We start from the raw sequence: 15,077 nt of genomic DNA on the forward strand, positions 1-15,077 counted from the left end.
TTCATTAGTCCTTTTGACTCGTTGTGTGAATCATATGTCCTAGTTAATTAGTCATTGTGACTCGTTCTATGAATCATTTATCCTTGTTCATTAGTGTTTGTGACTTCTTGCGTGAAACATTTGTCCTTGTTCGTTAGTTATTGTGACTCGTTGTATGAATCCTTTGTCCTAGTTAATTAGTCATTGTGACTCGTTGTCTGAATCATTTGTCCTAGTTAATTAGTCATTGTGACTCGTTTTGTGAATCATTTGTCCTTGTTCATTAGTCATTGTGACTCATTGTATGAATCATTTGTCCTAGTTAATTAGTCATTGTGACTCGTTGTGTTAATCATTTGTCCTTATTCATTAGTCATTGTGACTCGTTGTGTGAATCATTTGCCCTTGTTAATTAGTCAATGTGACTCGTTGTGTGAATCATTTGTCCTTGTTCATTAGGCATTGTGACTCGTTGTGTGAACCATTTGTCCTTGTTCATTAGTCATTGTGACTCGTTGTGTGAATCATTTGTCCTAGTTAATTAGGCATTTTGACTCGTTGTGTGAATCATTTGTCCTTGTTTATTAGTCATTGTAATCGTTGTGTGAATCATTTGTCCTTGATAATTACTCATTGTGACTCGTTGTGTAAATCATTTGTCCTTGTTCATTAGTGCTTGTGACTCGTTGTGTGAAACATTTGTCCTTGTTCGTTAGTCATTGTGAATCGTTCTATGAATCATTTGTCCTTGTTCATTAGTGCTTGTGACTTGTTGTGTGAAACATTTGTCCTTGTTCGTTAGTCATTGTGATTCGTTGTGTGAATCATTAATCCTAGTTAATCAGTCATTGTGACTCGTTATGTGAATCATTTGTCCTTGTTCCTTAGTCATTGTGACTCATTGTGTGAATCATTTGTCCTAGTTAATTAGTCATTGTGACTCGTTGTGTAAATCATTTGTCCATGTTCATTAATCCTTGTGACTCGTTGTGTGAATCATTTGTCCTTCTTCATTAGTCATTGTGACTCGTTGTGTGAATCATTTGCCCTAGTTAATTAGGCATTATGACTCGTTGTGTGAATCATTTGTCCTAGTTAATTAGTCATTGTGACTCGTTGTGTGAATCATTTTTCCTTGTTCATTAGTGCTTGTGACTCATTGTGTGAACCATTTGTCCTTGTTCGTTAGTCATTGTGACTCGTTGTGTGAATCCTTTGTCCTAGTTAATTAGTCATTGTGACTTGTTTCGTGAATCATTTGTCCTTGTTCATTAGTCATTGTGACTCGATGTGTGAATCATTTGTCCTAGTTAATTAGTCATTCTGACTCGTTGTGTAAATCATTTGTCCACATTCATTAGTCCTTGTGACTCGTTGTGTGAATCATTTGTCCTAGTTAATTAGTCATTGTGACTCGTTGTGTGAATCATTTGTCCTTGTTCAGTAGTGCTTGTGACTCGTTGTGTGGACCATTTTTCCTTGTTCGTTAGTCATTGTGACTCGTTGTGTGAATCTTTTGTCCTAGTTATTTAGTCATTGTGACTCGTTGTGTGAATCATTTGTCCTTGTTCATTAGTCATTGTGACTCGTTGTGTGAATCATTTGTCCTTGTTCATTAGTCATTGTGACTCGTTGTGTGAATCATTTGTCCTTGTTAATTAGTCATTGTGACTTGTTGTATGACTCATTTGTCTTTGTTCATTAGTGTTTGTGACTCGTTGTGTGAAATATTTGTCCTTGTTCGTTAGTCATTGTAACTCTTTGTGTGAATCTTTTGTCCTAGTTATTTAGTCATTGTGACTCGTTGTCTGAATCATTTGTCCTTGTTCATTAGTCATTGTGACTCGTTGTGTGAATCATTTGTCCTTGTTCATTAGTGCTTGTAACTCATTGTGTGAACCATTTGTCCTTGTTCGTTAGTCATTGTGACTCGTTGTGTGAATCTTTTGTACTAGTTAATTAGTCATTGTGACTCGTTGTGTGAATCTTTTGTCCTAGTTATTTAGTCATTGTTACTCATTGTGTATATCATTTGTCCATGTTCATTAGTCCTTGTGACTCGTTGTGTGAATCATTTGTCCTAGTTAATTAGTCATTGTGACTCGTTGCGTGAATCATTTGTCCTTGTTCATTAGTCATTGTAAATCGTTGAGTGAATCATTTGTCCTAGTTAATTAGTCATTATGACTCGTTGTGTGAATCATTTGTCCTTGTTCATTAGTGCTTGTAACTCATTGTGTGAACCATTTGTCCTTGTTCGTTAGTCATTGTGACTCGTTGTGTGAATCTTTTGTCCTAGTTAATTATTCATTGTGACTCGTTGTGTGAATCTTTTGTCCTAGTTATTTAGTCATTGTTACTCGTTGTGTGAATCATTTGTACTTGTTAATTAGTCATTGTGACTCATTGTATGAATCATTTGTCCTTATTCATTAGTGTTTGTGACTCGTTATGTGAAACATTTGTCCTTGTTTGTTAGTCATTGTGACTCGTTGTGTGAATCCTTTGTCCTAGTTAATTAGTCATTGTGACTCGTTTTGTGAATCATTTGTCCTTGTTCGGTAGTCATTGTTACTCGATGTCGAATCATTTGTCCTAGTTAATTAGTCATTGTGACTCGTTGTGTAAATCATTTGTCCATATTCATTATTCCTTTTGACTCGTTGTGTGAATCATATGTCCTAGTTAATTAGTCATTGTGACTCGTTCTATGAATCATTTATCCTTGTTCATTAGTGTTTATGACTTCTTGCGTGAAACATTTGTCCTTGTTCGTTAGTTATTGTGACTCGTTGTATGAATCCTTTGTCCTAGTTAATTAGTCATTGTGACTCGTTGTCTGAATCATTTGTCCTAGTTAATTAGTCATTGTGACTCGTTTTGTGAATCATTTGTCCTTGTTCATTAGTCATTGTGACTCATTGTATGAATCATTTGTCCTAGTTAATTAGTCATTGTGACTCGTTGTGTTAATCATTTGTCCTTATTCATTAGTCATTGTGACTCGTTGTGTGAATCATTTGCCCTTGTTAATTAGTCAATGTGACTCGTTGTGTGAATCATTTGTCCTTGTTCATTAGGCATTGTGACTCGTTGTGTGAACCATTTGTCCTTGTTCATTAGTCATTGTGACTCGTTGTGTGAATCATTTGTCCAAGTTAATTAGGCATTTTGACTCGTTGTGTGAATCATTTGTCCTTGTTCATTAGTCATTGTAATCGTTGTGTGAATCATTTGTCCTTGATAATTACTCATTGTGACTCGTTGTGTAAATCATTTGTCCTTGTTCATTAGTGCTTGTGACTCGTTGTGTGAAACATTTGTCCTTGTTCGTTTGTCATTGTGAATCGTTCTATGAATCATTTGTCCTTGTTCATTAGTGCTTGTGACTTGTTGTGTGAAACATTTGTCCTTGTTCGTTAGTCATTGTGATTCGTTGTGTAAATCATTAATCCTAGTTAATCAGTCATTGTGACTCGTTATGTGAATCATTTGTCCTTGTTCCTTAGTCATTGTGACTCATTGTGTGAATCATTTATCCTAGTTAATTAGTCATTGTGACTCGTTGTGTAAATCATTTGTCCATGTTCATTAATCCTTGTGACTCGTTGTGTGAATCATTTGTCCTTCTTCATTAGTCATTGTGACTCGTTGTGTGAATCATTTGTCCTAGTTAATTAGGCATTATGACTCGTTGTGTGAATCATTTTTCCTTGTTCATTAGTGCTTGTGACTCGTTGTGTGAACCATTTGTCCTTGTTCGTTAGTCATTGTGACTCGTTGTGTGAATCCTTTGTCCTAGTTAATTAGTCATTGTGACTTGTTTCGTGAATCATTTGTCCTTGTTCATTAGTCATTGTGACTCGATGTGTGAATCATTTGTCCTAGTTAATTAGTCATTCTGACTCGTTGTGTAAATCATTTGTCCATATTCATTAGTCCTTGTGACTCGTTGTGTGACTCATTTGTCCTAGTTAATTAGTCATTGTGACTCGTTGTGTGAATCATTTGTCCTTGTTCAGTAGTGCTTGTGACACGTTGTGTGGACCATTTTTCCTTGTTCGTTAGTCATTGTGACTCGTTGTGTGAATCTTTTGTCCTAGTTATTTAGTCATTGTGACTCGTTGTGTGAATCATTTGTCCTTGTTCATTAGTCATTGTGACTCGTTGTGTGAATCATTTGTCCTTGTTAATTAGTCATTGTGACTCGTTGTATGACTCATTTGTCCTTGTTCATTAGTGTTTGTGACTCGTTGTGTGAAACATTTGCAGTGTAATGTCCAAGGGTTTAGACAAAAACAACAAACAAACCAGCAAACCAAAGACAGTTTCTCAGGAATGCTATAAACTTGTGCTAATTAATAAAATTATGACATAACCTCCTAAAATCATGAAACTTGGTAGTAATTTACTTGGATATGAGATCTAACTCTGAGAAAAACTCCAGGATTTTTAGAGGACTCAAAGTAATTTTAAGACTCAACTGAACTGACTGATAGACACAAAGGACTGCAATTGAGACAGTTCTGGAATAGTGACTGAAAGGAGGGAACTTTGGATATAATTATCAACTGAAAACCTACAGAATACTCACAGGGAATTAAGCTAACAATTTGGGGTGTTAGAGTTAAGAGATTCCACAGATTAACACGGAAAGACTCAATGAAACAAACAAGAAAGCTAAACTAACCACAGTCTCAAAGACGGGAAAGTTTATACTCTACTAACACGTACTTAATCAATAACCACGTCTAAGCACAAAGGTTATTATCAAGCCCGACTCTAATCTACAGACTAAGCACAAGATTAAGAGGTTTAAATTTGAGAGAAATCTCAGGTTTCATTCATAAATCAGCTGTGTTACAACAGTCTGAGTTGAGGTCCTTATATAGGCCTTTTTAAGTTACAAACTTGAAAGGAAACTACATCTTAGGGTCAGGATCCCTCCTCACATGCTGGTAAGAGTCCAAGTACAATATTACAACGGTTTAAAAGCTCTTAATTGTAAACTGGAATGAAAACAAAAGAGAGATGCAGGTGTGATGTGACAGTTGTGGTCCTTTTTTCGCATTGTTGGCTTTTACGTTGAATGTAGGCACTTGAGGACGAAATGATTGAGTCCTTGGCATTAAAATTGGCTCTAGGTTGTATCTGGTATATGGGAAGACAAGCCAAAAGTTCTTTGAGTGCTTTTTCCTCATGGTTTAGCCAGAAATGGAAAGGTTGCTTTTGTTGTTTGTCATTTCTTTGCAGACTACGTGGGAAGACAAGCCAAAAGTTCTTTGAGTGCTTTTTCCTCATGGTTTAGCCAGAAATGGAAAGGTTGCTTTTGTTGTTTGTCATTTCTGCAGACTCTGTCCAGCTTAGTTTTTGGGACTTGCATTGTGATTCTTCCTTGGACCCCTAGGACTTTTTCGAGCCTAGTTTAGTGACCAACCAGTGGCCATGGTGGCAGCTGGTGGTTGGGCTTGTACTCGTATCTATTAGCCACTAAACTTAGCCGTTTTGGTTGCTTCCGAAATGGGTGTGGTCTTTGTTTTGGCCTGCTTGCATTTGTGGGGTGTCCTGGTCAGTGGCTCCTGCTGCAACCTCCCCTGGTTGAACAGGGCTTGTCCTCAAGCCTGGTGACTCCTCCCCCTCAGCATCCTCATAATATGGACTTAGGTCACCTACATTGAAAGTGCCATGCACCTCATACTCTCCTGGTAGATCCACTTTGTAGGCATTTGGACCAATCCTCTCAATAATTTCAAAGGGGCCATCAGCTCTTGGCATTAACTTGTTCTTTCTTCTTGCTGGAAATCTCTCCTTTCTTAAGTGAACCCAGACCAAATCCCCTGGAACAAATTCTTTCCTTTTCTGAGGCACCTTGGACTGTTTCATGTACTTCTCATTGGTCTTCTCAATTTCCCTTTTCACAGTTTCATGGAGTTTCAGCAGTTGTTCTGCCCTGGCCTTAGCATCATGATTCATCTCATTTCTTGGTACAGATGACAAGTCTACAGGCATTAGGGGATTAATCCCATAGACAACCTCAAAAGGACTATGACCGAGCGAGTTGATGGTGATCTCGTTGAAGGCAAATTTTTCTTTGCTAACTTGATGTCCCAATCTTTTAGACTCTTGCTTACAAGACATCTCGAGAATCCTACCCGGGGTTTTGTTGGTGACCTCGGTTTGGCCATCTGTTTGGGGGTGGTGAGATGTCTTGAACAACAGTTTGGTCTTGGCTTGACTTCCATAGAGTTTTCCAAAAGTAACTCATGAACTTTGTATCCCTATCTGACACAATTGTCTTTGGAACTCCATGAAGTCTTACAATTTCCTTCAGGTATAGCTCAAAGAACACCGGCAAGATCATCTTGTTTTCTTGCAAGCTATGAAATGGGCCATCTTACTGAACCTGTCAACAACAACCATGATTGAATCCTTTCCTCTCTGTGTCCTTGGCAATGCAACAATAAAATCCATGCTCACATCCTCCCATGGCTTACTTGGTACTGGTAATGGGATATATGGACCAGTTTGGAAGGAACTCTTAGCCATTTGACATACTGAACATCTCCTGAGAACATTTTGGACATCCCCCATCATTTTTGGCCAATAGAACTGTTCTTGTAGTATGTCCAGTGTCTTTTGAACACCAAAATGCCCTCCTAAGCCTCCCGAATGGACTTCCCTGATTAGGAGGTCCCTGTAGGAACCCCTTGGAACACAGAGCTTGTTCCCTTGGAATAGAAACCCATCTTGCAGCAAGTATTTGTTCCCTGGAACCCTATGCCCTTCAAACTGTGTGATCCACTCCTCGAGAAGTCGGGGTCTTCCTTGTACATCTCTTTCATGAACTCAAACCCAAGGACCCTGGTTCCCATAGCGACGACAGAAGGAGTGCCTCCTTGATAGTGCATCTGCCACTATATTTTGTTTCCCTTCCTTATACTTGCTGGAAAAAGTGAATGACTGCAAGTACTCCACCCACTTAGCATGTCTGTGACTCAATTTGTGTTGACCATTTATATACTTCAAAGCTTCATGATCAGAGTGTAACACAAATGGCTTTGGCTTCAAATAGTGACTCCAATGCATGACTGCCCTGATAATTGCATAAAATTCCTTGTCATAGGTAGAATACTTTAATTTAGCTCCATTCAACTTCTCACTGAAGTAAGCTACGGGTTTCGAGCTTGGATCGGACTCGCACCAATGCCTACTCCACGGCATCACACTCTACTTCAAAGAGTTGATCAAAGTCGGTAATTTGAGAATAGGAGTCTCACACATTAATTTCTTAATCCTCTCAAAGGACTGTTGAGCACTCTCAGTCCAGTGGAACTCCCCTTTCTTCATACACTCTAATTGAGCAACAAATGAACTGAAGTTCTTGATGAATCTCCTATAAAAGGAGGCCAATCCATGGAACCCCTTACCTCGTTGATTGTTTTAGGAGTTGGCCATGATTGAATGGCTGCAACTTTGTCCCGATCAATCGTAATCCCCCTCCCGAGACAATGTACCCTAGGAATGCCACTTCTTCAACCATAAAAGTGCATTTTTCCAGTTTGCCAAATAGTTTTTGTTCCTTGAGGATCCTGAACACAGCTTTAAGATGTTTCAGGTGTTCTCTTTCACTGCTGCTGTAAACCAAGATATCATCAAAGTAGACCACTGCAAACTTGCCTAAACATGGCCTTAGCACCTCAATCATCAGTCTCATAAAGGTGCTTGGTGCATTAGAGAGACCAAATGGCATCACAAGCCACTCATACAGTCCATGTTTAGTTTTGAAGGCAGTCTTCCACTCATCTCCTTCCCTTATCCTGACTTGGTGGTACCCTTGCCTGAGATCAATCTTAGAAAATATCATGGCACCACTGAGCTCATCTAACATGTCATCCAACCTTGGTATTGGGAACCTGTACTTGACAGTGATGTTGTTAATGGCCCCCTGCTGTCAAGTACACATCCTCCATGTCCCATCTTTCTTTGGAACAAGTAGAGCAGGGACTCGCACAAGGACTCGAGAGATTCCCGACAAATCCTTTGCTCATAAGTTCCTCAATTTGGCTTTGCAATTCTTTGGTAGCAAAGTGGATCACTTCTATAAGCTGGCCTGTTGGGAAGCACTGAGCCTGGAACAAGGTCAATGTGGTGCTCAATGCCCCTCAATGGTGGCAACCCACTAGGCAGCTCTCTTGGGAATACTTCCTTATACCTCTGAATTAATGGCCTAACTTCAGCAGGCATCTCAGGGCTCCCTTCCTTGCTTACTTCTTTGGATAGTAACACCCAGATAGGTTGTTCTTGCTTCATTTCTTTGATCATGGCTGCTTCAGAAAGAAATAGCACACCATTGCCCTCCTCTGGCATACTTGGACCTCCATAGTTTCTTTGGTTGGGTGGTAATGGGGTCAGGGTGACCTTCTTGCCTTCATGCTTGAAACTATAGATGTTATCCTTCCCATGGTGAGTGGTATTCTTGTCATACTCCCATGGCCTCCCCAGGAGTAGGTGGCAGGCATCCATTGGGACAATATCACACAGGACTTCATCCCTATACACCTTCCCAATAGAAAATGGAACCAAGCATTGTTTGTCCACCCTTACTTCTGCTCCTTTGTTCAACCATCTCAACTTGTAAGGGTTTGGGTGCTCTTGAGTTGTCAAGTTGAGTTTGCTAACCATGGCATTTGATGCCACATTTGTACAACTTCCCCCATCTATGATTAGGTTACAAACCCTCCCCCGGACTGTGCATCCGGTTTGAATATCGGGATCTTTGATCAGCTTCCCAGAGGTGAGTGTTGGGAATGCATGACCCTCCACAAGACTAAGTTGTGACTGTATCGTGGGGGGCCACAACTCGCATCTTGTTCTCGGTTCTCCTTCGTCTCCACTTCCTCCATTATCGTGGTCTCATCTTCCTCATACTGAACCAAACCTTCCCTCTCCCATTGTTCTACTTCCATTCTTTGTCAAGGTTCTCTTAGAAGGACAGTCCTTCCTAAAATGGCCATACCCTTGGCACTGGAAGCATTTAATTTTCCCATCAGTCACAGGTGTGTTGGTTCTAGGATTCACATGACTCTTCCCCTTGTCTGGTGTTGGTTGGGTTGTAAGTTTTGGGATTTCTCCAATCCTAACCCCAGAAAAAGGTTTGAAAGTGGATCTGGTAAGGGGTTTGGAAGCAGTGACCTTGGCTTTTCCCATCTTTTCAACCCTCAATGCCAGGTTGATCGCCTCATCAAAGGACCAGACTTGTTGCATCCTAACTCTTATAGCAATCTTAGGATCTAAGCCCTCAACAAACCTAGCAATTTTCTGTTCAGGGCTTTTCGGTGATCTCACATTGCAGGGTAAGTTGTTCAAAGCTCCTAAGATAAGACTCAACAGATTGTTGGTCTTGTTTCATTTTGGAGTTAACTTGATAAACATATCCTGTGTGTAATCTTTAGCTATAAACTTATCCTTCAATTTCTTTTTAAGTTTTAGCCAAGATTTAATGGGTTCCTTGCCTTCTCTCATTCTCTGGCTTTTCAGGGTTTCATACCAAAGTGAGGCATAACCTTTGAATTTAAGGATAGAAACTTTGAAAGCTTTTCACAAGATATCCCTTAAATTCAAAGACTCTCTCAACAGTTCTAATCCAGTCTAACAAATCTTCAGGGTTTAAACTACCATGGAAATCAGGAATTTCTACCTTTATATCTTTGTCTCTTTCCATGTAGATGCCCTCTGCCATAGATTCATCAGTATCTGACATGTCTTCTCCATGTTCCTGGTGGTATTGTTGTCCTCTTCCTGCTCCAACAAAGCCTCTACCCCTGCCTCTGCCTCTGTAGGGTGCCCCCCTTGGATCATGGTTAGGAACTCCTTCTACAAGAGTGTTGACAATATTTACCAGTTCATTGATTCTTCCTGCTATCTGATCCACCCTGGTCTCAATACCAGTAAATCTCTCTTCACTCATGGGTTATTTTTTGTAGTTTTGTTGTAGTTAGGGTAAAATGAACTCACTTTCCTTCCCAAGACTAACACAAGATGGAATCGTGTTAAAACCTTGCTCTGATATACCAATTTGCGTGTAATGTCCAAGGGTTTAGACAAAAACAACAAACAAACCAAACCAAAAACCAAAGAGTTTCTCAGAATGCTATCAACTTGTGCTAATTAATAAAATTATGACATAACCTCCTAAAATCATGAAACTTGGCAGTAATTTACTTGGATATGAGAACTAACTCTGAGCAAAACTCCAGGATTTTTAGAGGACTCAAAGTAATTTTAAGACTCAACTGAACTGACTGATAGACACAAAGGACTGCAATTGAGACAGTTCTGGAATAGTGACTGAAAGGAGGGAACTTTGGATATAATTATCAACTGAAAACCCACAGAATACTCACAGGGAATTAAGCTAACAATTTGGGGTGTTAGAGTTAAGAGATTCCACAGATTAACACAGGAAAGACTCAACTGAAACAAACAGCAAAGCTAAACTAACCACAGTCTCAGCACAGGAAAGTTTATACTCTACTAACAGGTACTTAATCAATAACCACAGTCTAAGCACAAAGTTATTTTCAAGCCTGGCTCTAATCTACAGACTAAGCACAAGATTAAGAGGTTTAAATTTGAGAGAAATCTCAGGTTTCATTCATAAATCAGTGTGTTACTATGATCTGAGTTGAGGTCCTTATATAGGCCTTTTTAGGTTACAAACTTGAAAGGAAACTACATCCAAGGGTCGGGATCCTTCCTCACATACTGGTAAGAGTCCAAATACAATATTACAACGGTTTAAAAGCTCTTAATTGTAAACTGGAATGAAAACAAAAGAGAGATGCAGGTGACAGTGATGGTTGTGGTCCTTTCTTCGCATTCTTTGGCTTTTCTGTTGAATGTAGGCACTTGAGGACGAAATGATTGAGTCCTTGGCATTAAAATTGGCTCTAGGTTGTATCTGGTATATGGGAAGACAAGCCAAAAGTTCTTTGAGTGCTTTTTCCTCATGGTTTAGCCAGAAATGGAAAGGTTGCTTTTGTTGTTTGTCATTTGCTGCAGCTCTGTGGGAAGACAAGCCAAAAGTTCTTTGAGTGCTTTTTCCTCATGGTTTAGCCAGAAATGGAAAGGTTGCTTTTGTTGTTTGTCATTTTTGCTGACTCTGTCCGCTTAGTTTTTCGGGACTTGCATTGTGATTCTTCCTTGGACCCCTAGGACTTTTCTGAGCCTAGTTTAGTGACCAACCAGCTGGCCATGGTGGCAGCTGGTGGTTGGGCTTGTACTCGTATCTATTAGCCACTAAACTTAGCCCAGTTTGGTTGCTTCCTGAAATGGGTGTGGTGCTGTTTTGGCCTGCTTGCATTTGTGGGGTGTCCTAGTCAGTGGCTCCTGCTGCAACATTTGTCCTTGTTCGTTAGTCATTGTGACTCGTTGTGTGAATCTTTTGTCCTAGTTATTTAGTCATTGTGACTCGTTGTCTGAATCATTTGTCCTTGTTCATTAGTCATTGTGACTCGTTGTGTGAATCATTTGTCCTTGTTCATTAGTGCTTGTAACTCATTGTGTGAACCATTTGTCCTTGTTCGTTAGTCATTGTGACTCGTTGTGTGAATCTTTTGTCCTAGTTAATTAGTCATTGTGACTCGTTGTGTGAATCTTTTGTCCTAGTTATTTAGTCATTGTTACTCATTGTGTATATCATTTGTCCATGTTCATTAGTCCTTGTGACTCGTTGTGTAAATCATTTGTCCTAGTTAATTAGTCATTGTGACTCGTTGCGTGAATCATTTGTCCTTGTTCATTAGTCATTGTAAATCGTTGAGTGAATCATTTGTCCTAGTTAATTAGTCATTATGACTCGTTGTGTGAATCATTTGTCCTTGTTCATTAGTGCTTGTAACTCATTGTGTGAACCATTTGTCCTTGTTCGTTAGTCATTGTGACTCGTTGTGTGAATCTTTTGTCCTAGTTAATTAGTCATTGTGACTCGTTGTGTGAATCTTTTGTCCTAGTTATTTAGTCATTGTTACTCGTTGTGTGAATCATTTGTACTTGTTAATTAGTCATTGTGACTCATTGTATGAATCATTTGTCCTTATTCATTAGTGTTTGTGACTCGTTATGTGAAACATTTGTCCTTGTTTGTTAGTCATTGTGACTCGTTGTGTGAATCCTTTGTCCTAGTTAATTAGTCATTGTGACTCGTTTCGTGAATCATTTGTCCTTGTTTAGTAGTCATTGTGACTCGATGTCTGAATCATTTGTCCTAGTTAATTAGTCATTGTGACTCGTTGTGTAAATCATTTGTCCATATTCATTAGTCCTTTTGACTCGTTGTGTGAATCATATGTCCTAGTTAATTAGTCATTGTGACTCGTTCTATGAATCATTTATCCTTGTTCATTAGTGTTTGTGACTTCTTGCGTGAAACATTTGTCCTTGTTCGTTAGTTATTGTGACTCGTTGTATGAATCCTTTGTCCTAGTTAATTAGTCATTGTGACTCGTTGTCTGAATCATTTGTCCTAGTTAATTAGTCATTGTGACTCGTTTTGTGAATCATTTGTCCTTGTTCATTAGTCATTGTGACTCATTGTATGAATCATTTGTCCTAGTTAATTAGTCATTGTGACTCGTTGTGTTAATCATTTGTCCTTATTCATTAGTCATTGTGACTCGTTGTGTGAATCATTTGCCCTTGTTAATTAGTCAATGTGACTCGTTGTGTGAATCATTTGTCCTTGTTCATTAGGCATTGTGACTCGTTGTGTGAACCATTTGTCCTTGTTCATTAGTCATTGTGACTCGTTGTGTGAATCATTTGTCCTAGTTAATTAGGCATTTTGACTCGTTGTGTGAATCATTTGTCCTTGTTCATTAGTCATTGTAATCGTTGTGTGAATCATTTGTCCTTGATAATTACTCATTGTGACTCGTTGTGTAAATCATTTGTCCTTGTTCATTAGTGCTTGTGACTCGTTGTGTGAAACATTTGTCCTTGTTCGTTAGTCATTGTGAATCGTTCTATGAATCATTTGTCCTTGTTCATTAGTGCTTGTGACTTGTTGTGTGAAACATTTGTCCTTGTTCGTTAGTCATTGTGATTCGTTGTGTGAATCATTAATCCTAGTTAATCAGTCATTGTGACTCGTTATGTGAATCATTTGTCCTTGTTCCTTAGTCATTGTGACTCATTGTGTGAATCATTTGTCCTAGTTAATTAGTCATTGTGACTCGTTGTGTAAATCATTTGTCCATGTTCATTAATCCTTGTGACTCGTTGTGTGAATCATTTGTCCTTCTTCATTAGTCATTGTGACTCGTTGTGTGAATCATTTGTCCTAGTTAATTAGGCATTATGACTCGTTGTGTGAATCATTTGTCCTAGTTAATTAGTCATTGTGACTCGTTGTGTGAATCATTTTTCCTTGTTCATTAGTGCTTGTGACTCATTGTGTGAACCATTTGTCCTTGTTCGTTAGTCATTGTGACTCATTGTGTGAATCTTTTGTCCTAGTTATTTAGTCATTGTGACTCGTTGTGTGAATCATTTTTCCTTGTTCATTAGTCATTGTGACTCGTTGTGTGAATCATTTGTCCTTGTTAATTAGTCATTGTGACTCGTTGTATGACTCATTTGTCGTTGTTCATTAGTGGTTGTGACTCGTTGCGTGAAACATTTGTCCTTGTTTGTTAGTCATTGTGACTCGTGTGAATCCTTTGTCCTAGTTAATTAGTCATTGTGACTTGTTTCGTGAATCATTTGTCCTTGTTCATTAGTCATTGTGACTCGATGTGTGAATCATTTGTCCTAGTTAATTAGTCATTGTGACTCGTTGTGTAAATCATTTATCCATATTCATTAGTCCTTGTGATTCGTTGTGTGAATCATTTGTCCTAGTTAATTAGTCATTGTGACTCGTTCTATGAATCATTTGTCCTTGTTCATTAGAGTTTGTGACTTGTTGTGTGAAACATTTATCCTTGTTCGTTAGTTATTGTGACTCGTTGTGTGAATCCTTTGTCCTAGTTAATTAGTCATTGTGACTCGTTTTGTGAATCATTTGTCCTTGTTCATTAGTCATTGTGACTCATTGTGTGAATCATTTGTCCCGATTAATTAGTCATTGTGACTCGTTGTGTATATCATTTGTCCATGTTCATTAGTCCTTGTGACTCGTTGTGTGAATCATTTGCCCTAGTTAATTAGTCATTGTGACGCGTTGCGTGAATCATTTGTCCTTGTTCATTAGTCATTGTAAGTCGTTGAGTGAATCATTTGTCCTAGTTAATTAGTCATTGTGACTCGTTGTGTGAATCATTTGTCCTTGTTCAGTAGTGCTTGTGACTCGTTGTGTGAACCATTTGTCCTTGTTCGTTAGTCATTGTGACTCGTTGTGTGAATCTTTTGTCCTAGTTATTTAGTCATTGTGACTCGTTGTGTGAATCATTTGTCCTTGTTCATTAGTCATTGTGACTCGTTGTGTGAATCATTTGTCCTTGTTAATTAGTCATTGTGACTAGTTGTATGACTCATTTGTCCTTGTTCATTAGTTTTTGTGACTCGTTGTGTGAAACATTTGTCCTTGTTTGTTAGTCATTGTGACTCGTTGTGTGAATCCTTTGTCCTAGTTAATTAGTCATTGTGACTTGTTTCGTGAATCATTTATCCTTGTTCATTAGTCATTGTGACTCGATGTGTGAATCATTTGTCCTAGTTAATTAGTCATTCTGACTCGTTGTGTAAATCATTTGTCCATATTCATTAGTCCTTGTGACTCGTTGTGTGAATCATTTGTCCTAGTTAATTAGTCATTGTGACTCGTTGTGTGAATCATGTGTCCTTGTTCAGTAGTGCTTGTGACTCGTTGTGTGAACCATTTTTCCTACGGTGGGCACCATAGAGCAAGGAGAACCATTGCAAAAATTCTTCAATCGGGCTTCTATTGGCCTACGATGTTTCATGACACAAGGGAATTTATCCTTCATTGTGATGCTTGTCAAAGGACGGGGAATATCTCTTGGAGGAATGAAATGCCACAAAGGGGCATACTAGAGGTGGAGATCTTCGACGTTTGGGGGATCGACTACCAAGGGCCG

Source organism: Silene latifolia, unplaced genomic scaffold (genome assembly GCF_048544455.1).
Source record: "Silene latifolia isolate original U9 population unplaced genomic scaffold, ASM4854445v1 scaffold_126, whole genome shotgun sequence".
In the NCBI taxonomy this organism is placed as follows: Eukaryota; Viridiplantae; Streptophyta; class Magnoliopsida; order Caryophyllales; family Caryophyllaceae; genus Silene; species Silene latifolia.